General features: G+C 39.8%; 2 long non-coding RNA genes across 2 annotated transcripts in view; one reads left to right on the top strand and one right to left on the bottom strand.

Annotated features, from left to right (window-relative positions):
- Positions 1-27485, bottom strand: part of LOC132359510 (uncharacterized) — a 404591-nt gene that overhangs the window by 7006 nt on the left and 370100 nt on the right. Inside the window, exon 3 of the long non-coding RNA XR_009500857.1 lies at positions 15961-16063. This is a non-coding gene — a long non-coding RNA (uncharacterized LOC132359510). The remainder of the gene's footprint in view (positions 1-15960; positions 16064-27485) is intronic.
- On the top strand, positions 248-22700 carry LOC132359511 (uncharacterized). Its single transcript, XR_009500858.1, has 4 exons — positions 248-310; positions 1746-1857; positions 14604-14660; positions 22025-22700. It is a non-coding gene; the product is annotated as an uncharacterized LOC132359511 (long non-coding RNA).

Below are 27485 nucleotides of genomic sequence, written 5' to 3'. Positions count from 1 at the left end.
GCTCCTTGGCCACAACTGGCTGATCTAGAGGTATGCTTCTCTGGGATCCATTTCCCACCCCACCGCCTTTTCCTTTTTTCCAAACAGATTCTGAGAACGAGGTGCCTGTTTGGGTTGTAGAAGCTGTGGGCTGGCACTCCTGGGCACCTTAGCTGGTAGTGCTTCTTGATGTGTAGGGGATGCCATATCCAGGAAGAGAATGAATGTGACAGGCAGAGAAGCAGAGACAGGTGGGAGGTGTGGGAAGGAGCATTTCCCTTCTCATTTCCAGGTTTTCCCATGGCCCAAAGGTAACAGCAGCCTGCTGTTGGTGAGTGTCCCAGTGACTTTCCAGTCAAGCTCTCTGTTGCCTAGGCTACTTGGAGGTTAGTTTGTGTCTCTTGAGATCCAGAGACTTCTTTCAGAGATATGAGTTATTGGAATGGTCTAGGCGAGGACTCAGGACAACTTGCTGCAGAGCAGGGGGAGGAATGAAGGGAAAGGGGTGGATGAAGGAAACTTTGAGAAGATGCACGCAGTGGGACTGAACTGTGAGGATGTGGTAGTTGGTGGAGGCTCAGAGAGAGGCAGAGATGATGGACAACCTCACGGGATCACTGGCACAGAGGAAGGGTCATTAACAGGGGGCTTCAGGGAAAAGGATTCATTTAGTTTTATGCTCTAAGAGTTAAGAGCTGCCTAAGCACCCACAACTATATCCCTACAGCAGCCAGAAATGTCAGCCCTGTGCCATAGGTGGGAAGGGGTTACAAGTTCAGCCTCCTCTGAATATGGGTGGCTCCTGCTCAGCTGCCCACTGTCTGTGCAACCCTGGATGCAACAATGCAACTCCAGTTCCCTAAGCCCCATTTTATTATAACCTGGTATAATATCTAACTGAGGATTTTCACATAGATTAAATGAGAAAAGGCACTAGAGCCTAGAACAAAGAAAATTCTCAGTTAATGTTAGCACAAATCAAAACCAAATGAAAACAAAAACTTACAGATCACTAGGTTAAGAATTTATCTTCTTCTGGGAAATTCTATTCTTTATATCCTATTAACAAAAGGAAACTGAGGAAATTAATCCTTATTTGTACTTAGGTTTTTTTTTTTTTTGATTAAAATTGAGATTGTACTGGTTTGTGTTTGAGGATCAGGGAATGGATATGAACAATTTGTATGGAATGTAAATTCCACTAATTAATGATTAACATCATACACCCTGCACCCCCTACCTACTCCTAATTTCAGCCTCTCACAGCACATTAACAAAGTTATTAGGAAAAAAAGGATGACTATGACAAAAGATGTCACAGAGAGCACACAATTCTGACAGGGAGAGCCAGGATCAGGGAGTAGTTTTCTTTAGGAAGCAACTCTGCTAAAACCCAACATGGGTAAAGAAATAATTTAAAATGTTTAAGACAGATTAAAGACATGTCTGTGACTCTAAGTCGCCATTTATTGATAGTATGCTTTGTATGATAGGATATAAAACCGTGAGCGCAACTTAGGGAAGGTTGACAGCTAACAGTCAAGCCTTGCCTTGATTCAGTACCCCGCTACTTTCTGATTGTACAGAAAGATAAATAATCAGCATAAGGTTTACACCTTAAAGAAAAGTATTTGTACTTACCTAAATATGTTTTAAAAAGTGGGATGAGGTGGAATTTCCTCCTTCTGAAAAATGGGTTTCTCCAATTACTAAAATACTTGCATTTACCAAATTGTTGATTAAAATATTCCTCTGGATGGTCCAAGAAGAGAGGCAGGGGCCACTCACAAGACATGGTCTACGTTAGTCCTCAGACGTGGCTCCTTTCTCTCCTGCCTCGTCAGAGACTGGACTCTTCACTTTCTCCAATTTCTGCAGGTAAATCTTTTGTTTCTTTTTATTTTTTAATTTTTATTTAATTTTTTATTTTTTGATGCACTATAGATATCTGATTCAAAAACCTTTTGTTTCTTGATTAGTCACTTGAGCCTGTTTACCTTGCTCTTCTTTTGTTTGTACTTTTATTTTTTCTGAAGATTTTTCTTGTTGCCCTGCTGCCCTTTTTGGGATTAGTTTCCACTTAGTAGGAGCAGGCTTAGTGACAAACTTGCTGATCTCTCAGGCCTCTTCTTCCCTCCCCTGTGGCTGAATGAACCTCTGTGAGATCTAAGTTTCCAGGAAGAGTGATGCTATAGCAATTCACACTTATGGGAACACCAGAAAAAGAGGGAGGGTAAATAATGGCTTCAAATATTTTGATAATCCCGTACATTTGTTTGTATAGTTGACTGTGGATTTCCAAGAATGCGGTAGAGGAGGAAAAGGAGGTAAAATTTAATGGGCCAATTGTAGGAAATAAAATTCCAAAGCTAAGAAATACGATCTAGAGGCTTTAACAAGACACACACGGGCTGATACTATAAGGAGCTGTGGCCGCATGTGGAGTTCATCAAGTCAGAGGAGTGGTTCGGGCACCTTGGAAGGGGTCTGCAGGGGCAGGCTCACTCCCGATGCGCCCTTTCACTCAGACTTACAGATGTCAAAAGTTTCCGAGGGCTCTGTTCTCTGTGTCTGCCGCACAGGAAAGTGTGGCCACGCCTCGCCTGTTGCCTTGGCATGGCTCAGAGTGACCACAACTTGAGAACAAATGCCTGGTCTGTTGATAGATCTAACAGAGGGATTTGGAATTGGGATTGGTGAATTTGCCAAATGAACTTTTGTTCTCTGCTCTTCCTCATAGACATCTCCGCATGCCTCATAATGTCATGCTAAAGTTGGCAGCTGTATATCAAAGAGCAATTAAAATCTCATTTCTGACGTTGAATGCCAAAAAAGCAACATTTCTGGTACTAGCCTGGCCCCAAAGGGGAGAACATACAAGTCTTCTTACTCATCCGTATTTTTTCTTTGAAACCCAGCTAACTTATTATCTCTTCTGTTTTAGAGTCTTCTCTGAATTTCTTAATCCACCTCATCTTTCCCTTTTTTTGAAATCTTTTGGTCTATATCTCTTGTACTGTGGAAAGGAAATGGCATTTCAGAGACTAGAGTTCACATGTTATGTTATCTTGAATAAATTCCAGCTACCATTTAGACAAGGATTAGTAAATGACTGGTGATTGCTACATTACCTTTATATTTTAATCTTCTCTGCAACTGATAGGACTTCTTATTACCTTGACATTTTATGGATGGGGAAATAGAAGTTCAGGGAAAAGAACTTGCCTGAGATCACATGGCTCGTAGGCGACAATGCTGTCAGAATTGAACCTGAATTTCCCACTTATTGTGCTGTACTGACTCCAGGTTAACTTTTCTGAGCCTTAGTTCCATCATCTTTGAACTAGAAATAGTTGGGTAATTGCAATGATTCAATGAGAAAGAAAGCCTGAAGTGCTGGGTTCAAAACATGTGTATATGCAATCCCTTTCCCCACTCCTTCATTAATTAAGAGTTTTATCATGTGCTATCATTTCTCTTCTCATATTTAACAACTGCATTTCCACCCAGATCTTGAATTTTCTGGATATGGTGGCTCTGTCTTATGCAGATTCTATAGGCATCAAACAGCACATACAGATGGTGGGATGACTTGATTTTGATAAGTATGTTGTCTCTTTCTCCCCTTTTGGGTATGTCTATTAGCCTGGCATCATGATACACTGTCAATCCTGTGAAACTGAGGAGGTTTAAGCCTTGTTTACCGCAAATAGAAGCTCATAACTATAAGATCACCACTCCTGGAAATTAAGTCCAAGGAATAATCAAACAAGTTTCCAAACTATCGATATTCGGATATTTTCTTCAAAGATTCTTGGGACTTTAATCTTTCTGTCAGCTATACAAAAGTATATACAAAAAGTATTATAAAATAGGCAAGAGTGGGGACATATCCAGATGTAGGTAAGGTATTTTCTGCCTCTCTGAGCTACTTGCCTTTAATAATTTTTGAGTGTTGCTTTCCAGTGAAGTGTTTTAGTAAAAGAGAGAGATGTGGGAAGTAAAAGATGGAAAAAGGGAAATGTTCAAGGAGAAAGGTAATTGGTATTTGGTCCTTCATTAGTTTCTAGCATTTTCCAGTGGCTTGGGATATTAGATGGTGGGAGAATGTGTGTCTATGGTATGGGTGAGTCAACGGGTATGGGCCCGTGATTCTCCATCCTGGCCACACATGAAAATAACCTGCGGAGAATTAAAAAATGCCAATGCCCAGGACCAAGCCCAGACCAAGTGAATCAGAATCTCTTGGAATGATGCCTAGGGAATATTTTTTAAAAATCCTTCAGGTCATTCTCATGTGTATCTGAGGTTGAAACAACCAACCTTGAGAGTTAGCCAGACCAGGCCCAGAAACAAGCTGTTTTCCTGGCAATGTCTCTGGGAGAAGTGATATAAGACTACAGTTAATCTTGAAATAAAGGATGGTGGACAATTTCAGGGACCCCAAAAATGTGCATTCTGTGTACTTTTTTGACAGACTACCAATTATGTGTGTTGACAACAAACTGATTTCCTGTTAGAACCACAGGTGAAAGACCTGGGGCAAACATCTCCATGTCTAGAAGTATTAAAGAAGTGTAGACAGGATAGAGTAAGTGTATTAGAAATAAGCCTTCTTTCTTTATCCTTTACAAATACATACCTCCAGAATACCCTTCATCTTTGGCCTCTCTTTTTTGATCTTGAAAATAAGAATGCCCATCATTTCAGTTCTCTCCCTCCTCTATTGAACCCTACTCCTGTTCCATTGTGAAGAGGAGTTTACGTTTTCAATTTTTCCTTTGAAAGTTATTTCTACCTGTTCATTGTAGCTGTAAATGGCACCATTATCATTTTCTTTGAAAGTCTCTTCAGTTGAAAGATAGTGAGATGTTGTGGAAAGAACATGGGTAGGGATCAAACAGAACTGTTTGAATCCGTCATCTGTTAATGAATTCTGTGACTCTTGGCAAGTCTCTTAATCTGAGTCTCAGTTTCATATTCTATAAAATGGGAACAGTAACCCTGACCTTGAAAGGCTGTTCTTGAGAGGTTATGAAAATAAATGTAGGTTAAACATGTGTCAGGAACATAATAGTTGTCTGCTAGGTGTTGATAGTGCTGTCTTTTTTTTTTTTCCTTTAGTACATTTCCTCAATTTCAGAGAGGAATAACAATGTTAAATTGCTATAGGAAGAAGTCAGACTAAAACGCCACACACTTAAAGAATTCCTATTCACAACAACAGATCAAACACAAATCATGCCAACTCTCTATATAACTTAAATGAAATAAAGGTGGTAAAAACTACTGGTTCTCTAGGAATAAACCTACCTAAGGAGACAAAAGACCTGTATGCAGAAAATTATAAGACACGGATGAAAGAAATTAAAGATGATACAAATAGATGCAGAGATATACCACGTTCTTGGATTGGAAGAATCAACATTGTGAAAATGACTCTACTACCCAAAGCAATCTACAGATTCAATGCAATCCCTATCAAACTACCACTGGCATTTTTCACAGAACTAGAACAAAAAATTTCACAATTTGTATGGAAACACAAAAGACCCCAAACAGCCAAAGCAATCTTGAGAAAGAAAAACAGAGCTGGAGGAATCAGGCTCCCTGACTTCAGACTATACCACAAAGTTACAGTCATCAAGACAGTATGGTACTGCCACAAAAACAGAAATATAGATCAATGGAACAGGATAGAAAGTCCAGAGATAAACCCACACACATATGGTCACCTTATCTTTGATGAAGGAGGCAAGAATATACAGTGGAGAAAAGACAGCCTCTTCAATAAGTGGTGCTGGGAAAACTGGACAGCTACATGTAAAAGAATGAAATTAGAACACTCCCTAACACCATACACAAAAATAAACTCAAAATGGATTAAAGACCTAAATTTAAGGTCAGATACTATCAAACTCTTAGAGGAAAACATAGGCAGAACAGTCTATGACATAAATCACAGCAAGATCCTTTTTGACCCACCTCCTAGAGAAATGGAAATAAAAACAAAAATGATCAAATGGGACTTAATGACACTTAAAAGCTTTTGCACAGCAAAGGAAACCATAAACAAGACGAAAAGACAACCCTCAGAATGGGAGAAAATATTTGCAAATGAAGCAACAGACAAAGGATTAATCTCCAAAACATACAAGCAACTCATGCAGCTCAATATCAAAAAAACAAACAACCCAATCCAAAAATCAGCAGAAGACCTAAACAGACATTTCTCTGAAGAAGATATACAGATTGCCAACAGACACATGCAAGAATGTTCAACGTTATTAATCATTAGAGAAATGCAAATCAAAACTACAATGAAATATCATCTCACACCAGTCAGAATGGCCATTATCAAAAAATCTACAAACAATAAATGCTGGAGAGGGTGTGGAGAAAAGGGACCACTCTTGCACTGTTGGTGGGAATGTAAATTGATACAGCCACTATGGAGAACAGTATGGAGGTTCCTTAAAAAACTAAAAATAGAACCAGCATACGACCCAGCAATCCCACTACTGGGCATGTACCCTAAGAAAACCATAATTCAAAAAGAGGCATGTACCAAAATGTTCATTGCAGCTCTATTTACAATAGCCAGGACATGGAAGCAACCTAAGTGTCCATCGACAGATGAATGGATAAAGAAGATGTGACACATATATACAATGGCATATTACTCAGCCATAAAAAGGAACAAAACTGTGTTATTTGTAGTGAGGTGGATGGACCTAGAGACTGTCATACAGAGTGAAGTAAGTCAGAAAGAGAAAAACAAATACCGTATGCTAACACATATATATGGAATCTAAAAAAAAAAAAAAAGAAAAAAAATGGTCAGAAGAACCTAGGGGCAAGACGGGAATAAAGATGCAGACGTAGAGAATGGACTTGAGGATACGGGGAGGGGGAAGGGTAAGCTGGGACAAAGTGAGGGAGTGGCATGGACATATATACACTACCAAATGTAAAATAGATAGCTAGTGGGAAGCAGCCGCATAGCACAGGGAGATCAGCTCGGTGCTTTGTGACCACCTAGAGGGGTGGGCTCGGGAGGGTGGGAGGGAGGGAGATGCAAGAGGGAAGAGATATGGGGACATATGTATATGTATAACTGATTCACTTTGTTAGAAAGCAGAAACTAACACAACATTGTAAAGCAATTATACTCCAATAAAGATGTTAAGAAAACAAACAAACTACTGGTTCAGGGTTTGGAACACAGTAGGCAGGTAATAAATGCTACTTTTTTCCTATTCTTACTCCTATTTTTAGGAAATTTTCCAGGCAAGAAAGGGTATGCATATACAGTATTATATGTTAATAAAACATTGTAATAATCTCCATTTTTGCTTTTAAACTTTTGTCACACTGTAACTTTCAGCACTCTTTCAGCATTAGGACTTCATATCTTAATATCTCACCCTCTCACCAATTCCCAGATAATTCCACCTTGATTTTGAGCCTCGGGTTTAGTCCTCCCCTCTATTCCATCTACTGCCATTATTCTCGGGGATTTCAGCAACCATTCTGACCTTCCAATACGCTGGCATTATAACTCTTTGTCCCTTATTTCTTTTTATTCCAGTATATCTGCTTAAATGCATGACCATTATTAGAAATATCTCCACTGCTAGTATCTTAATTCTATGGTCCTCCTTTCTCAACAGAGCTACCTTCTATTCTTCCACTTTCCCATCCCTAATGTATACTAGACCTGTTTGGACACACAATTCCAGGTGTGGTAAACAGTCTTTGACATGGATACATAAGGAAATTGTCAAGGGTCATATTAAGCCAGAGAAATCAAGCTGGTTCTAGTGCCAAGCTATTTTAGCTTGTTTTGAGGACCTAAAATAAGAATTCTTGCTATGAGTGTTAACTAATATTTGTACACACACAAATGGTATTGAGCTATAGATTGTATTAGATGGGTTCACACAATACTACAGCAGCAATTTCTAGAGACGCCAATCCTTCCACTGGCTTCTGTCTATAATTTTGCTGTTGACTATGATGTAGCACCATCTTCAACGTTGTCCTGTCTCTGATTTGATCTAGATCAAATAGATTTAAGTAACTTTCATATGTTGGAAACACAGGGGTTAAACTAAACTGACCTTGGGGGAATAGAGCAGAAAAAGAGTAGAATGGAATCATCCCTCTGTCACATTTCTTGAGCCCTTACTATGTGTCAGGCACATAGGTTCTGGGTGTGGAGGTTAAGGATGATGAAGAGCTGACCATCTAGTAAGCAAGACAGTAGGCAGACACAGATGGCTGTCCAAAGAGGTATTTCTAGCTGCTTCCTGGCTCACAGTTTTGCAGAGATATTCATTGTGCATGGTTACAGTGGGTGGGGTTGTGATTGGCCATAAGGGCTGCCAATTTAGAATGTTCTCTGGCACCTTTTATACACAGAGAACAAAGATGTCTGGAGACACTCTAAATGAGTTTTCAATTTGTGAGCTGCTTGGCATCAGGTTAGAGTAGGTGGCAGATAGAGTTTGGTGTCAGGTCAATAACCCAGATTTATATGCGCATATATTTGGAATTTCCTTAGGGATCATTCCTGGAAAGGACATCTACCCTGGGAGAATTATAATGCAGGTGAGCTTAAGTCATTAGATGTCCCATTGTTATCTGTCTTTAAGTTAGCCATTGAAAATGAAAGAAATGTAGATACACAAAATGCTGGTGTCTGACTCTTCAATAAGAGATTTGGGAAAAAAGGAGGCAGCCTTGAGCACCCCCCCAAAAGTGATAAGGACAGTATTCAAACTTATTTGATCTCTCCAACTCCTGGGGTTCACCCAAGGGAAACTTTTTCCAAGGGTCTTTGGAAACAGAACTCATTCTCCCTGTATTTGTTTCTAAGGAGGAAGTCATTAAGCAACCTTCAATCTCTTAACCTTTTTGGTACTCAACAAATCGTTAGTGAGAAACAAGAATGTACTTTTTGGATGCCCTTTAGTGTGCGGAGGGGAGTTACCACAGACCATGTTTAAAGGAAAAACCTCCTGTTAAGGTTAGGTCTGGTGGTCTCTTCCCTAGAGCTCCTTGCCAATGGGCTTATTTGTAGAGCTACCAAGAGGACCCCTAAAGTACTGACCACATGTGCAAGCTAGTCTATTCTGGAACTAAAAGCAGGAACTTTAAAAATAATCCATGTATGTTTGTTTTATCCATTAAATAATTTTCGGATTGTTTTTGTGGAAGGCAACCATGCTTTCTCATGCAATGCTCTTTGTAAATTTCTACTCCCCTTTAAGCTTCAACTCAAATATCACCTCCTTTGTAAAGCCTTCTCTGACCCAAACCCAGCACTCTTATTTGTTGCTGCATCTGCTCTCTCTGACCCTTTCAGGTGTGCATCATGACAATGATGACCTTGCATTGCAGTGGTTTGGGATGAGTCTATCTTCTCACTTGACTTGTATCTCCTTTAAGTAAGGCTATCTATAGTACATAGCAGGTGCTCGATAAATTTATGAGGAAAGAAGTATTCTTGGGGTCATTTTTTGATCTAATAGATGGCCCACGGGGCTGACCCAGTATGGCATTTCTTAATGTTTTTGAGTAGAGAAATATTATAAAGGTAGAGATGGATTTAGATTGTATAGGTTCAGTCATTCACCTGACACCTTCATGATTTTATTGCATCTGTTACCACATATACTATTAATCTTTCTTTTTCTTTAGGTCAACTCATTTCTTTTTCTTGAAAGAAAAAAGTTAAGAAAATTTGGAACATGTGTATAACTTGCCATAAATAGAGGAAAAATATCCAAATGCATTGAAATATGAGTGCTTATCTATATGACTAGTGATGAGTGGACCACTCTTTAGGAAACATGGCTCCAGAGCTTTCACGAACCACCATTTTCCTTCCTCTAAAGTATCCTTACTACTAAGCATGTTGTCAATATTTTGGGTATGTCTCCACTACAGTACTTTACATGGCAGAAGGGAGTAGACATGCTCTCCAGCCTTCCCCCAAACCCCTACAATCATCTCCCTCCCTCAAGCAAGAGTGGGCATGCCACTCAGGGTGTTCTGGTGCATAGCCTCAAAGTGGCCCATTATAAATTTCTCTGAAATATTTATTTTTGTCTTAACAGTCATAAACATTTTGTTTCCACACCAAAGTATATATTTGTAATTATATTCATACAAAAATAAATGTTCTTCCAAATATTTGAGTAAATTGATAACCTTGGATACTATTTATTTGGTGATTTTGAGTATAACCAATTATGTACTACACACTTTGAGAAACATGGTCTTGAGTAAAACACATATTAGATGGTCTTCATCTTAGTACGAAGATGTGGTTTGGTAAGAGATTTCTCATTGAATGACATTGAAACTGAAATCCAAGGAGACTGATATTTGTAGAAAACTCCAGAAAGAATTTATCTACTGATAAACAGTAAGAAGTGAAAAACAGAGGTGGTTATTCAGATCATTCTGGACCAGACTTAAAAATTATTTACTGAAAATTAATTCTGGAGGCAGTTGATAACTAGTTTTTATCTGAATGGCAGAGGCCGAAGAGTCCCTCTTCATTTTATACAAAGATGTTATTTATTCTCATTAGCTTTGGTCACTCTCACCCAGGCCCCATTGATGGCATACAGTAGGACAGGGTGGGAGTGGTTCCGTGCCATTAAACTATACATTCTTCCCATTGAAAACACCCATAGATTTTGTGGATAGTGTGCCACAGTAGTCAGTGACTATGTAGAGGTTTTCCATTCGTCAGTTGACTTCAGTATAACAGCTGGGAGGTCTGATCTAGACTTTTTCTATATGGCTAAACTTACTGAATAACTGCTAAGTGTTGCAAGTACATTCTGAATTAGGGCAGAGCTGGGACTTGGAATTTGACTCATAGATGTTTATTTTTTGGCCAATCTGGTTCTCATTTCTAAATTTAGAAAAAGGAAAGAGAAGCTCTTGGCTTTAATTTAGTATTGTTTCTGTACTTACTGCTAGTGGAGCTGGCTGGCAGGTTGATTAAACCATCTTCATTTAGCTGGTAGGAGACTTGTAAAATTGCCTAGAAGAATAAGCCCCTCAGGGGAAAGCAAACACTGGATGGGAGTCAGTTTTAATGTTTCAGACTTGGCTTCAAATGAAACTGTCTGCATGGTCATTCTTATTTAACAGGAATTTCAGGGGTTTTAGTAGTTTTAGAGGACAGGATCAAGAAAGCTTTAATTATTTCAATGTAGCATGCCTAATCTTATGTCATGGGGGGGGGGTGTGTGTGTGTGTAGAAGGGAAATGATGGCCACTTAGAGTAGTTTTTGTCAGTGGCAGCATTGCTGGCCAAGTCCCAGGGAGTAAGATTTGGTGGCGACTGACCTTTGGGCTGAAGAAAATTAACCCATGTGCTATTTCCTAGTCTTGTTGGCCTCAAAAACCATCAGTAGCTTACCCTCAAAAACAAAAGAAACTGGGTCCCCTCTCTCCCGTGGTGAGGGCTGATTTGTCTACTCCTCATTCGATGACCAGAGACACCAGTGAGAGATAAAGTCAGGATCTCTGCTCTGACCCTCCATCAGGCCTATGGCCCACTTCTTTAAATCTACAGTTAGATCTTGGGAACCCAAGAACACAGCCACCACTGATCCACTGTCAATCTGCCTTTGAGTAAAAACAGATGTTACACCTATACTGAGTCTTGTTTCTTGACAGTCTTTTATCTGTAATCTTTAGCAAATGCCCACAAATGCCAGAGATGCCTCTCCTTTGCCTCTTCTCCCAGTGGTCTAAGGCAGGTATGAGGGTGAAAAGTTGAAGTCTCTGTAGCCCACCCTGTTTTTCAATGAATCCTTTCTCCACCTGGCTCAGGGGAAAGAAGAGGAGCCATATGGGAGACAGCATGCTCTGCCACCCTGTACAAGCCTCCTCAAAAGCCAGAGAGAGGAGGAGTCGGTTAGGATTTGGAATTGGCAGACACTTCCGTATCTCTAGACAAGGGGTGGGTCAGACAGCTAACAGGAAACTGAACTCCTCCTACAACTGCCTAGACACAACACACGTCCCTGCTTCTATTTAGCCAGGCCTTTGTCAGGCTGGTGCGTGCATTGGGAACATGGTAGGCTGGCTTCTGAGCTCTGCTCCACGCTGGCTGTGTGACCCCTGGCACTCACAGAGGCTCACCTCTCGTAGCCCGTTTCCTCATAAAAGACGGTGTTGGATAGTTTTCTAAGGACACTTTTAATTCAAATTCTATGATGTGATTAAACTGTGAGATGGGGAAAGGAAAGTTCCCATAGGTGGAGAACCTTGGAATGAAAATACAAATTTCTAAGGAATGTTCAGGTCTCTTCATTTTTACCTTTGATTACATTTGTCACCTCCATCACTTCCTAGAATTTCTACTTCTTTGCTCTGTGAACTTCAGCAAATTGCTTAGCACCTCTACATCTCTGTTACCTCTTCTAGAAACTGGGAGCAATGACACCACCCATACAGGGTTGTGGATTTTGGTATCTTTATTTTGAGGACTGCTTATGTATTTAAAGTGCCTAGCATGGCGCATGCTCATGGAGGAGTGCTCAATAAACGTGAATTTTCTTCACTTTCCCAACACCATACACAAAAACAAACTCAAAATGGATTGAAGACCTAAATGTAAGACTGGATACTATAAAACTCCTAGAGGAAAACATAGGCAGAACACTCTGACATAAATTGCAGCAATATCTTTTTGGATTCGACTCCTACAGTAATGGAAATAAAAAAAATAAATAAATGGGACCTAATTAAACTTAACAAGCTTTTGCACAGCCAAGGAAACCATAAGCAAAATGAAAAGACAACGTACAGAATGGGAGAAAATATTTGCAGATGATGTGACCAACAAGGGATTAATCTCCAAAATATACAAACAGCTATACAGCTCAATATGAAAAAACCAAACAACTCAATCAGAAAATGGGCAGAAGATCTAAATAGACATTTCTCCAAAGAAGACATACAGATGGCCAAAAGGCACATGAAAATATGCTCAACATCACCAATTATTAGAGAAATGCAAATCAAAACTACAATGAGGTATCACTTCATACCAGTCAGAATGGCCATCATCAAAAAGTCTACAAAACATAAATGCTGGAGAGTGTGGAGAAAAGGGAACCCTTCTACACTGTTGGTGGGAATGTAAACTGGTACAGCTATTACGGAGAATAGTATGCCTTAAAAAACTAAAAATAAAGTTACCATATGATCCAGCAATCCCACTCCTGGGCATATACCCAGAGAAAACCATAATTCAAAAATACACGCACCCCAATGTTCATTGCAGCACTATTTACAAAAGCCAAGACATAGAAGCAACCTAAATTGTCCACCAACAGATGAATGCATAAAGATGTGGTACATAAATACAATGGAACTTCACTCAGCCATAAAAAAGAATGAAATAATACCATTTGCAGCAACATGGATGGACCTAGAGATTATCATACTAAGTCAAGTAAGCCAGATAGAGAAAAACAAATATCATGTGATATCGCTTATATGTGGAATCTAAAAAAAAAAAAAAGATACAAATGAACTTATATACAAAACAGATCCACAGACATAGGAAACAAACTTATGGTTACCAAAGTGAAAAGGGGGGTGGGCAGGGAGGAACAAATTAGGAGTTTGGGATTAACATATATACACTACTATATATAAAATAGATAAACAACAAGGACCTACTGTATAGCACAGGGAACTATATTCAATGTTTTGTAATAACCTATAAGGGAAAAGAATCTGATTTATATATATATATATATATATATATATATATATATATATATATATATATATATATATATATCACTTTGCTGTATACCTGAAACTAATACAATATTGTAAATCAACTATACTTCAATAATTAAAAAAAAAAAGAACGTTACTGATGCTCCTTAGAGCAGGATTATGCCAAAGCAGAGATTTTCTGAACGTTCTTCATGCTCCCTAAAGCTGTGTAGGTGAGAGAGAGGAAGACACTGCAGACTGGTGCAATTGTGCCCTCTTTGCCACCCACCTCCTCCAGGGCTCTCCCTACCTCCTGAATCTTATACCCTCCTTCAGAAGCTGGCTCCCCGGTCCCCACTTCTGTGGATGCTCCCCTGGTTACTCTCACCAAAAGAACCTTCTTCCATGTCTGGAGTCCTGTCACCTTTACTCTCTGAGCCTACTTTTCACTTACACTGTGAAATATCTTTTGTATTTCAAATTGCCATTGGTATTTATATATCCTTTTGCTATTAACATTGCACCTTTCTCTGGCCTCTTTAGGCCAGATTTCTTGAGGGCAGGAAGCTTGTGTTTTTACAGCTCCCTCAACATAGCACATATTCCACTGTGGGCAGAACCCATGGTAAGACATAATTTTACATTTTTCATCTGTTCCCATAGCAGTGTTGTCTCCTCACATCCTTACTATTCTTAATTAATATTGAATTTTCTCTATAGTCACTCTGTTTCTTTTCATCACAGCATAGATGAGCCTCCTAAATTTGATTTGTGTTACATTTAGAAAGATTATTTTACTTTTCTCTTCTCTTTACATGTAAAAATGAGACCATGCTTTTGTTTTCTTTGCCTTCTAGATGTCTCTCTGAGGTCTCAAAGATCTAGTCCTAAACTCTCCTCCAAGACTTTTAAAGGTGGGTAATACATTAGTCTTCCAATAACGAGACCTTTTCTTTAAACTGAATGTCATAAACGTCCTTTCCATAGACTGGGCTTCATTATCGTATTTCAAGTATTCCCGAAAATTGAAAATGTCAGTCTCACAAATCAATCTCCAGTTTGACCTATTCTCCACAGTCAAATCCAAACGCCTCCCTTAAAAGTTCTGCATTCCTTTGAAGCTAAATGATACAAAAAAAAAGTCAGAAACACCCTTGCATTTGAATCACCACAGTCTCTCTCTGCTCCTATGGGTTGATTCAGCAGATTGGCTCCTGGTGGAGAGCACTGGTTTCCCAGCTAGTCTCAGGCCTATTTAAAACAGACAGAGGCATCTCCAAGGCGGCTTTGTCAAAGGCCAAGGACATTTTTTCGGCATAGACTCCGAGCTTCTTGCCACATAAACAAATAGAAGGATTTCACTTTAGCTTCCCCAGGTTTTTGGATTGACAGCAAATGGTAGGAGGGATACGGAAGCCAATAAGGCAGCCCAGGGCAGCTAGAAGCCCAGAAGGAAGACGGGAATTATTGGCTCTGGCTCCCTGCTCAGGGTGAGGCTGTGAGCAAGCCTCAGCCATGAAAGAACGTCTGGAAAACCTCTCGGCTGGACATTCCACCCGTAGACTCAGAGGCTGGATGATGTAGGAATGAAGAGAATCTGCCTTGGATTCCTTACGTTCAGTGACTATGTCTCACCTCTCTCTACACAGTGAAATCACCTGTGAGGTTGTTAAAAGCTGCCAGTGCCCGGGCCGCACCCCAAGCATGGTTGTTTCTGAAAAGACCTCTAGGGGATTCGTACATGCAGCCGGGATGGAGAACCACTGATTGGTGATAGTGAAAAGTCAGATTTTCTTTTGAATATCTTGACTGAGTTCTTTTTCTTTCACTTCTATAGAAGACTTTTTGGGGTACATTTTAACTGTTTATAACATACACTTTATTATTTCCCTAACTCCTATGCTTAGATAGCCCCCCTTCGGGAGTTAAAATAGTGATCTCTCTATTTCTATCTATCTATCTACATACACACACACACACAAACACACATATATATGAAACTTATGTATAATCTGTGTAGTTTTCACCAGCAAATGGCTTACCTTGAATTCAATAAACCACCTTTTCTATCTTGGATAGTTCAGGAGTTAGTGGTTGCAGTATGTTGGATTACATACTGGAAACCAAGTGTCATCAGACTTGGGTCTAATCTGAACTCTATTATGTGATTTTGGGTAAGTCTTGTATATTCTCTTTGAGCCACAGTTTCCTTACCTGTGAAATGAGGGAGTCAGAGCAGGTGTCCTCCAAGGTGATTTTCGGCTCTAGTGTCCATTGGTAACATTCGTATTCACTGCTAAACATCACAGAGCAAGACCTACAGAAGAAAAGGAAGCTCTTTTTTCACATATGGCTGGAACTAACCTCTTGCCTAATCTTTAGGAGCTGTCTTCATGGCCTATGGCATTAAGAGAAGATCAAAGCCTACCTTTGAACTTCCTGGATGCTTGTCCCAGCTCTGCCTATAATCTTTCTGGGGAAGACTAATTTTTAAATTTTTTATCCATATAAAATGAGGAATCTGTCTTTAGAATGCTAGGGCTTTGTTTCCCAGTGTGTGTCCTCTGGAACACTAGTCTCACAAGATAGGCCTTGAAAAAAGGTAATGGAGGGGCTTCCCTGGTGGCGCAGTGGTTGAGAGTCTGCCTGCTAATGCAGGGGATGCGGGTTCGCGCCCTGGTCTGGGAGGATCCCACATGCCGCGGAGCAACTGGACCCGTGAGCCACAACTATTGAGCCTGTGCGTCTGGAGCCTGTGCTCCGCAACAAGAGAGGCCACGGTGGTGAGAGGCCCACGCACCGCGATGAAGAGTGGCCCCCGTTTGCCACAACTAGAGAAAGCCCTAGCACAGAAACGAAGACCCAACATAGCAATCAAGCAATCAATAAAAAAACTTAAAAAAAAAAAAAAGGTAATGGAGATCAATAAATTTGAGAAATGAGGCACAATCTAACCCTCCTCTTAGTGATTCATGATACATAATTAGTGTTGTAAGTGTTGTACCAGCACTTAGTAAAGATATCTGCTTAATGTTGTTCAACACAGTTTGCTAAGGAAGTAATCATACTTGTTTGAGCAACCAATTAATATCCCAGGTTCAAGGAACACATGTAGGGAAATGTAGCTTGCTGCTCTGTGGCTTACAAGAAGCCTTGGGTATTCCTATCATCAGTGATATTTTCGATATGGTGACTCCCACCCACCCCATTCTCCTTGGGATGCTGTTGCTACTGAAGTCTACATCACACCTTCTGTGGGTCTATCACTCCCAGCCTCAAAACCCAAAGCTTATGAACCTCTCTGGTTGGTTGAGCAGATCTGGGGAGGTCATAGATCACCTGGGAAAAAGAATGGAGGGACAGGATGCACTCTATGTAGAATTCACTTGGTAATGCATGGCAGAAGAGAAGAGAGAACTTCCATGGTCCAAGATAGCTGAGAAGGCAGGTAGACCAGGGACAGTAAGACCACAGGGAAGGCAAAATTAGTTCCCTTTCTCTGTTAATCATGATCTTTGATTAAACATATTGATATAGACACTTTATTTCGAGGATATAGTTTTTTCTCTTTTTGATGGGTTTTTCTTAAAGAATAAGAGTAGGGTAGATCTAGGAGGGAACTTAGAAATCGCTGGGTCCAAATATGGCAAACAGGTGTAATGTACGGTGCCAGCTCTGAGTAACAGAGGCTGCCTGGAGCACTGGTGGAGAAGGACATTGGGGCTATATCCTGACTTGAGAGATTAAAATTTTGTGCAACTCCTAATGATAACTGCCATTTGTAAGGTGGTGGTACAGTGTCATGTGAGTGGGGTGTTTTTTTGTTTTTGTTTTCAATGGCAAGGGTGTCGTGGGTTCTTTTTTTTTTTTTTTTATAAATTTATTTATTTATTTTTGGCTGCGTTGGCTCTTCATTGCTGTGGGCGGGCTTTCTCTAGTTGCCACAAGTGGGGGCTGCTCTTCGTTGTGGTGCGCTGGCTTCTCATTGCGGTAGCTTCTCTTGTTGTGGAGCACAGGCTCTAGGCACTTGGGCTTCAGTAGTTGTGGCTCACAGGCTCTCTTTGCAAGCCACAACTACTCTCTCTTAACCACTGCACCACCGGGGAAGTCCCATGAGTGGGGTGTTTGCCATTCCTTATGACGATGAAGAAATCACTTGCAAAGGGAATATACTTGCCCAAACTCATACCAACTGACCTTTTTTTTTGTTTTGTTTTGTTTTTTTACCTCCCTTCTCATTTATTGAGCATGAACAACATTCTTGATATTTAACAGGTAAAAGTGTATAGACTATATTCTTTGAGGTTGTCTCAACCCAGTCAATGTATACATTCATTTGCTAAATATGAATAAATAGTGAGAGCAAATTGGGATCAATTATACCCCAATTCAGGCCAATTGCTTGCACTTACCTTTGCCTCTATTTGTCTATGCAAACATGGCCAGTGTTTGTGACCAAATCTGGGGCACTAAGTCAGTGGTTTGAAAACATTCGGATTTTGTCGCTTTCACATTTTGAAACCTGGGAAAAGGCTAACACAAACTGGCATTTGGGAGCCAAATGCTCCAGCTTCCCAGAGGCCTCTTAGGCCTGACCTCCAGGTGCTTTCTAGTCCTGACGTGTGCTTTTAGAGAAATATAGTAGATGATGGGAGCCTCTAGAGAGGAAAGTGCTTCCGTTCACTACATTTGTGCCCCCAAACACAGCCACAAATGTGGCTCTCTGATGGGGGCCAGTACCCCACTTCAGGACCCTGGTTTCTAGCTCCTTGACTGCTAGCCTTGGGGGGTGACTTCACTCACCCCTCTAGTTCTGTTCCAAATATTCCCCCTATCTTCTACCTCCAGGCACACCTCAGCTTTTATCTTCCTCTTTGGCAGATCTTTATCCCAAGATAAAATCTTGAGATCTTATATGCAACACACAGAAATGAATTGCCTGCTGAGATCAGGAAAGCTTTCAAATCAGGCCTCCTGTCCAACTACGAAGAACGTGTCCCAAAGAGCCAGTCTCCTTAACTGAGCCCAACGAATATTTTCCTTAAAGATTATCAACATCCAGTTCAGTTGCTCATTACAACATATGTAGCTCTCTACTCTGCAAACTGATAGAAAGCTGGAATAAGCTCTTTTCCTTTAAAAAAGCTATTCCAATATACGTATATTTATATCTTCACAGAAAATAGTCTAGAAGATGATGCACCACACTTTAATTATGGTTCACTTGGAGAATGGGAGTGGGGGAGGGGCTTGAGGTGGGTTTCATTTTCTACTTTATACACATCAGTTTTTTTAAAAATAAGAGCATATTTTCTAATTGGAAAATAAAAATATTAAGCAAATTTAGAAAAATGAAAAAAGGATTCACAAAATCTTAGAGATGAAGAGAACCCAAAGTTCACTGAGCACTTTGATTCAAAATCTGGTGTGAATCTTTGTCAAATAATTTTGCATGCATCTGTGTGTGTCTGTGTGTGTGCGTGCACTGGTTTAAGGTTGCCAACTGTCCTTTCTTAGAAAGAACTGTTCTTTATTCTGAATTATGTCTCTCTTACATTTTTGGTGTTAAAATGTCCTTTGGTTTATGAAATAATAGTAACAGTGAATGATGATTTTTTTATATCCTTACTTGGTATAATAAATAGTTGGAGATTCAATGTGAGTTCTTAAAACTTTAGACACTTATGAGTTTATTATAGTTATAGTCTTGAAACTACTCATATTAGCAAGTTTCCCATTTTATAGATGAGGGCATTGATATTCAGGGATGTTGTGAAGTGCTCGTGATAACTGAAACATACCATGCTCTCAATTTTAAAAAAATTATTCATTATTCATATAATACTTGCTTACTGAGCATATAACATTTATTGGACTAGGTGTTAGGAATAAATATAAATAAACAGATATATCCTCTTGGAGCTTATAATGTAATATAATGGCTAAAGCAGCATTAGTTTACATACCATGTGTAAATCATTAAAATAATTTTCCTCTTCAGTACATAAATGAGCCTTATAGCATCTTATTTATTACATATCATCATTTCTTTATCTATAGTTTATTACTATTCTTTGCTTTGTCCATAATATTGGCATCTTGTCTTGCAGGCAGAATGAGTGTGTGTGTTCACTGTAAAATATTTAACCAATATTTAAATATACAGAGAAAGAAGTGAGAGTCTGTTTCCATTTCTCACAGCCCTCCAATCCCACTCTGGTCTCTGGAATTAACCACTGTTAATAGTTTTGTGGATATCCTTCCAGAGCATCTTCCTTAGAGTATACACATAGATTTGAGGTTACTTCTCTTTGTTAAGTAGCTTTCCTCATATAATTATCTATTTCTTGTACTGTAAACTTGCTTTATCCCAGTTACAGTGATCCTATCATTTCTGAAAACAGGATCATCAACCACCCCTTCACAATTTTGCCTAAATATAGGTTGTTCTCAACTTAAAAATAAGTTGTGTTCTAAAGGCTTTTGTTTTATAAGCTGACTGGAATGTGTTTGCTCATAAAAGGATCTACAAATACGTTTTACACAGTGGTTGCAACAGCACAAGAGAAAGGTCAATATGGAAAAAAACATTTAAAGACTACATGCGAGAGAGACCTTCAAGATGGCGGAGGACTAAGACATGGAGATCACCTTCCTCCCCACAAATACATCATAAATACATCTACATGTGGAACAACTCCTACAGAACACCTACTGAACGCCGGCAGAAGACCTCAGACTTCCCAAAAGGCAAGAAACTCCCCACGTACCTGGGTAGGGCAAAAGAAAAAGGAAAAAACAGAGACAAAAGAATAGGGACAGGACCTGCACCTCTGGGAGAGAGCTGTGAAGGAGGAAAGGTTACCACACACTAGGAAGCCCCTTCACTTGCAGAGACTGGGGTGCGGGGAAGTGGGGGGAAGCTTCGGAGCCATGGAGGAGAGCACAGCAAGAGGGGTGCAGAGGGCAAAGCGGAGAGATTCCCGCACAGAGGATCGGTGCCGACCAACACTCACCAGCCCGAGAGGCTTGTCTGCTCACCCGCCGGCAGGGATGGGTGGGGGCTGGGAGCTGAGGCTCGGGCTTTGGAGGTCAGACCCCAAGGAGAGGACTGGGGTTGGCTGCTGAACACAGTCTGAAGGGGGCTAGTGCGCCACAGCTACCTGGGAGGGAGTCTGGGAAAAAGTCTGGACCTGCCTAAGAGGCAAGAGACCATTGTTTAGGGGTGCACAAGGAGAGGGGATTCAGAGCACTGCCTAAACGAGCTCCAGAGACAGGTGCGAGCCATGGCTATCAGTGCGGACACCAGAGATGGACATGAAACGCTAAGGCTGCTGCTGCAGCCATCAAGAATCCTGTGTGCAAGCACAGGTCACTATCCACACCTCCCCTCCTGGGAGCCTGTGCAGCCCGCCACCCCCAGGGTCCCGTGATCCAGGGACAACTTCCCCGGGAGATCACATGGCACGCCTCAGGCTGTTGCAACGTCACTCTGGGCTCTGCCGCCGCACAATTGCCCCGCACTCTGTACCCCTCCCTCCCCCCGGCCTGAGTGAGCCAGAACCCCCTAATCAGCTGCTCCTTTAACCCCGTCCTGTCTGAGCGAACAACACATGCCCTCAGGCGACCTACATGCAAGGCTGGGCCAAATCCAAAGCTGAATCCCAGGATCTGTGCAAACAAAGAGGAAGGGAAATCTCTCCCAGCAGCCTCGGGAGCAGCGGATTAAATCCCCAGAATCAACATGATGTACCCTGCATCTGTGGAATATCTGAAGAGACAACGAATCATCCCAATATTGAGGTGGTGGACTTTGGGAGCAACTGTAGACTTGGGGTTTGCTTTCTGCATCTAATTTGTTTTTGGTTTTAAGTTTATCTTAGTTTAGTATTTAGAGTTTATTATCATTGGTATATTTGTTTATTGATTTGGTTGCTCTCTTCCTTTTTTTTATATATAGATATATATATTTTTTTCCTTTTTCTCTTCTTGTGAGTGTGTATGTGTATGCTTCTTTGTGTGATTTTGTCTGTATAGCTTTTGCTTTTACCATTTGTCCTAGGGCTCTGTCCTTTTTTTTTTTTTTTTTTTAGTATAGTATTTAGCGCTGGTTATCACTGGTGGATTTGTTTTTTTGTTTGGTTACTCTCTTCTTTTTTTTTTTATTACTTTTCAATTTTTTGTATTTTTAATAATTTAAAAAACGTTTTATTTTAATAACTTTATTGTATTTTCTTTTTTTCTTTCTTTCTTTTTTTCTCCCTTTTCTTCTGAGCAGAGTGGCTGACAGGGGCTTGGTGCTCCAGCTGGGTGTCAGGTTTGTGCCTCTGAGATGGGAGAGCCGAGTCTACCAGAGGCCTCCCAGCTCCACGTAATATCAAACAGCGAAAGCTCCCCCAGAGATATCCATCTCAACACTAAGACCCAGCTCCACTCAACGACCAGCAAGCTACAGTGCTGGACTCCCTATGCTAAACAACTAGCAAGACAGGAACACAACCCCACCCATTAGCAGAGAGGCTGCCTAAAATCATAATAAGGTCACAGACACCCCAAAACACACCATTGGATGCGGTCCTGCCCACCAGAAAGACAAGATCCAGCCTCATCCACCAGAACACAGGCACCAGCAACCTCCACCAGGAAGCCTACACACCCCAATGAACCAACCTTAGCCACTGGGGGCCGACACCAAAAACAAAGGGAACTATGAACCTGCAGCATGCAAAAAGGAGACCCCAAACACAGTAAGTTAAGCAAAATGAGAAGTAGAGAAACACACAGCAGATGAAGGAGCAAGGTAAAAACCCACCAGATGAAACAAATGAAGAGGAAATAGGCAGTCTACCTGAAAAAGAATTCACAGTAATGACAGTAAAGATGATCCAAAATCTTGGAAATAGAATGGAGAAAATACAAGAAATGTTTAACAAGGACCTAGAAGAATTAAAGAGCAAACAAACAGTGATGAAAAACACAATAAATGAAATTAAAAATTTTCTAGAAGGAATCAATAGCAGAATAAGTGAGCCAGAAGAACAGATAAGTGACCTGGAATATAAAATAGTGGAAATAACTATCATAGAGCAGAATAAAGAAAAAAGAATGAAAAGAATTGAGGACAGTCTCAGACCACTGGGACAACATTAAATGCACCAACATTCGAGTTATAGGGGTCCCAGAAGAAGAAGAGAAAAAGAAAAGGACTGAGAAAATATTTGAGGAGATTATAGTTGAAAACGTCCCTAATATGGGAAAGGAAATAGTCAATCAAGTCCAGGAAGTGTAGAGAGTCCCATACAGGATAAATCCAAGGAGAAACACGCCAACACACATGTAAATCAAACTATCAAAAACTAAATACAAAGAAAAAATATTAAAAGCAGCAAGGGAAAAACAACAAATAATATACAAGGGAATCCCCACAAGGTTAACAGCTGATCTTTCAGCACAAACTCTGCAAGCCAGAAGGGAGTGGCAGGACATATTTAAAGTGATGAAAGGGGAAAACCTACAATAAAGATTACTCTACCCAGCAAGGATCTCCTTCAGATTTGACAGAGAAATTAAAAACTTTACAGACAAGCAAAAGGTAAGAGAATTCAGCACCACCAAGCCAGCTTTACAACAAATGCTAAAGGAACTTCTCTAGGCAGGAAACACAAGAGAAGGAAAAGACCTACAATAACAAACCCAAAACAATTAAGAAAATGGTAATAGGAACAGACATATCAAAACCTACCTTAAATGTAAATGGATTAAATGCTCCAACCAAAAGACATAGACTGGCTGAATGGATACAAAAACAAGACCCATATATATGCTGTCTACAAGACCCACTTCAGACCTAGGCACACATACAGACTGAAAGTGAGGGGATGGAAAAAGATATTCCATGCGTACAGAAATCAAAAGAAAGCTGGAGTAGCAATTCTCATATCAGACAAAACAGACTTTAAAATAAAGACTATTACAAGAGACAAAGAAGGACACTACATAATGATCCAGAGAACAATCCAAGAAGAAGATATAACAATTGAAAATATTTATGCACCCAACATAGGAGCACCTCAATACAGAAGGCAAATGCTAACAGCCATGAAAGGGGAAATCGACAGTAACACAATCATAGTAGGGGACTTTAACACCCCACTTTCACCAATGGACAGATCATCCAAAACGAAAATAAATAAGGAAACACAAGCTTTAAATGATACATTAAACAAGATGGACTTAATTGATATTTATAGGACATTCCATCCAAAAACAACAGAATACACTTTCTTCTCAAGTGCTCATGGAACATTCTCCAGGATAGATCATATCTTGGGTCACAAATCAAGCCTTGGTAAATTTAAGAAAATTGAAATCATATCAAGTATCTTTCCTGACCACAACGCTATGAGACTAGAAATCAATTACAGGAAAGAATCCATAAAAAATACAAACACGTGAGGCTAAACAGTACCCTACTAAATAATCAAGAGATCACTGAAGAAATCAAAGACGAAATCAAAAAATAACTGGAAACAAATGACAATGAAAACACTATGATCCAAAACCTATGTGATGCAGCAAAAGCAGTTCTAAGAGGGAAGTTTATAGCAATACAATCCTACCTCAAGAAACAAGAAACATCTCAAATAAACAACTTAAACTTACACCTAAATCAATTAGAGAAAGAAGAACAAAAAAACCCCAAAGTTAGCAGAAGGAAAGAAATCGTAAAGATCAGATCAGAAATAAATGAAAAAGAAATGAAGGAAACAATAACAAACATCAAGAAAACTAAAAGCTGGTTCTTTGAGAAGATAAACAAAATTGATAAACCAGTAGTCAGACTCATCAAGAAAAAAAGGCAGAAGACTCACATCAATAGAATTAAAAATGAAAAAGGAGAAGTAACAACTGACACTGCAGAAATACAAAGGATCATGAGAGATTACTACAAGCAACTATATGTGAAAAAAATGGACAACCTGGAAGAAATGGACAAATTCTTAGAAGAGCACAACCTTCTGAGACTGAACCAGGAAGAAATAGAAAATATAAACAGACAAATCACAAGCACTGAAATTCCAACAAACAAAAGCCCAGGACCAGATGACTTCACAGGCGAATTCTAGCAAACATTTAGAGAAGAGCTAACACCTATCCTTCTCAAACTCTTCCAAAATACAGCAGAGGGAAGAACACTTCCCAACTCATTCTATGAGGCCACCATCACCCTGATACCAAGACCAGACAAAGATGTCACAAAGAAAGAAAACTACAGGCCAATATCACTGATGAACACAGATGCAGAAATCCTCAACAAAATACTAGCAAACAGAATCCAACAACACATTAAAAGGGTCATACACCATGATCAAGTGGGGTTTATCCCAGGAATGCAAGGATTCTTCAATATATGCAAATCAATCAATGTGTAACACCATATTAACAAATTGAAGAATAAAAACCAAATGATCATCTCAATAGATGCAGAAAAAGCTTTCGACAAAATTCAACACCCATTTATGATAAAAATCTGCCAGAAAGTAGGCATAGAGGGAACTTTCCTCAACATAATAAAGGCCATATATGACAAACTCACAGCCAACATCATTCTCAATGGTGCAAAACTGAAACCATTTCCTCTAAGATCAGGAACAAGACAAGGTTGTCCACTCTCACCACTATTATTCAACATGGTTTTGGAAGTTTTAGCCACAGCAATCAGAGAAGAAAAAGAAATAAAAGGAATCCAAATTGGAGAAGAAGAGGTATAGCTGTCACTGTCTGCAGATGACATGATACTATACATAGAGAATCCTAAAGATGCTACCAGAAAACTACTAGAGCTAATCAATGAATTTGATAAAGTAGCAGGATACAAAATTAATGCACAGAAATCTCTTGCAATCCTATACACTAATGAAAAATCTGAAAGAGAAATTAAGGAAACACTCCCATTTACCATGGCAACAAAAAGAATAAAATATCTAGGAATAAACCTACCTAAGGAGACAAAAGACCTGTATGCAGAAATCTGTAAGACACTGAGGAAAGAAATTAAAGATGATACAAACAGATGGAGAAATATACCATGTTCTTGGATTGGAAGAATCAACATTGTGAAAATGACTGTACTACCCAAAGCAACCTAGAGATTCAATGCAATCCCTATCAAACTACCAATGGCATTTTCCACAGAACTAGAACAAAAAATTTCACAATTTGTATGGAAACACAAAAGACCCCAAATAGCCCTGACTTCAGACTATACTACAAAGCTACAGTCATCAAGACAGTATGGTACTGGCACAAAAACAGAAATATAGATCAATGGAACAGGATAGAAAGCCCAGAGATTAACCCACGCACATAGGGTCACCTTATTTTTGATAAAGGAGGCAAGAATATACAATGGAGAAAAGACAGCCTCTTCAATAAGTGGTCCTGGGAAAACTGGACAGCTACATGTATAAGAATGAAATTAGAATACTCCCTAAGACCACACACAAAAATAAACTCAAAATGGATTAAAGACCTAATTGTAAGCCCAGATACTATAAAACTCTTAGAGGAAAACATAGGCAGAACACTCTATGACATAGATCACAGCAAGATCCTTTTTGACCCACCTCCTAAAGAAATGGAAATAAAAACAAAAATAAACAAATGGGACCTAATGAAACTTAAAAGCTTTCACACAGCAAAGGAAACCATAAACAAGACGAAAAGACAACCCTCAGAATGGGAGAAAATATTTGCAAATGAAGCAACTGACAAAGGGTTAATCTCCAAAATTTACAGGCAGCTCATGCAGCTCAATATCAAAACAACAAACAACCCAGTCCAAAAATGGGCAGAAGACCTAAATAGACATTTCTCTGAAGAAGATTACACATTGCCAACAAACAAATGAAAGGATGCTCAACATCACTAATCATTAGAGAAATGCAAATCAAAACTACAATGAGGTATCACCTCACACTGGTCAGAATGGCCATCATCAAAAAATCTACAAACAACAAATGCTGGAGAGGGTGTGGAGAAAAGGGAACCCTCTTGCACTGTTGGTGGGAATGTAAATTGATATAGCCACTATGGAGAACAGTATGGAGGTTCCTTACAAAACTAAAAATAGAACTACCATACGACCCAGCAATCCCACTACTGGGCATATACCCTGAGAAAACCATAATTCAAAAAGAGTCATGTGCCACAATGTTCTTTGTAGCTCTATTTACAATAGCCATGACTGGAAGCAACCTAAGTGTCCATCGACAGTGAATGGGTAAAGAAGATGTGGCACATATATACAATGGAATATTACTCTGCCATAAAAAGAAATGAAATTGAGTTATTTGTAGTGAGGTAGATGGACCTAGAGTCTGTCATACAGAGTGAAGTCATTCAGAAAGAGAAAAACAAATACTGTATGCTAACACATATATACGGAATCTAAAAAAAAAAAATGGTTCTGAAAAACCTAGGGGCAGGACACGAATAAAGATGCAGACATAGAAAAAGGACTTGAGGACACGGGGAGGGGGAAGGGTAAGCTGGGACGAAGTGAGAGAGTGGCATGGACATATTTACACTACCAAACATAAAATAGATAGCTAGTGGGAAGCAGCCACATAGCACAGGGAGATCAGTTCGGTGCTTTGTGACCACCTAGAGGGGGGTGGGATAGGGAGAGTGGGAGGGAGACGCAAGAGGGAGGAGATATGGGGATATATGTATATGTA

Source organism: Balaenoptera ricei, chromosome 2, assembly GCF_028023285.1.
Source record: "Balaenoptera ricei isolate mBalRic1 chromosome 2, mBalRic1.hap2, whole genome shotgun sequence".
NCBI classification, from domain to species: domain Eukaryota; kingdom Metazoa; phylum Chordata; class Mammalia; order Artiodactyla; family Balaenopteridae; genus Balaenoptera; species Balaenoptera ricei.
The sequence above is the reverse complement of the archived record's forward strand: the minus strand, read 5'-3'. Positions and strand labels throughout refer to the sequence as shown.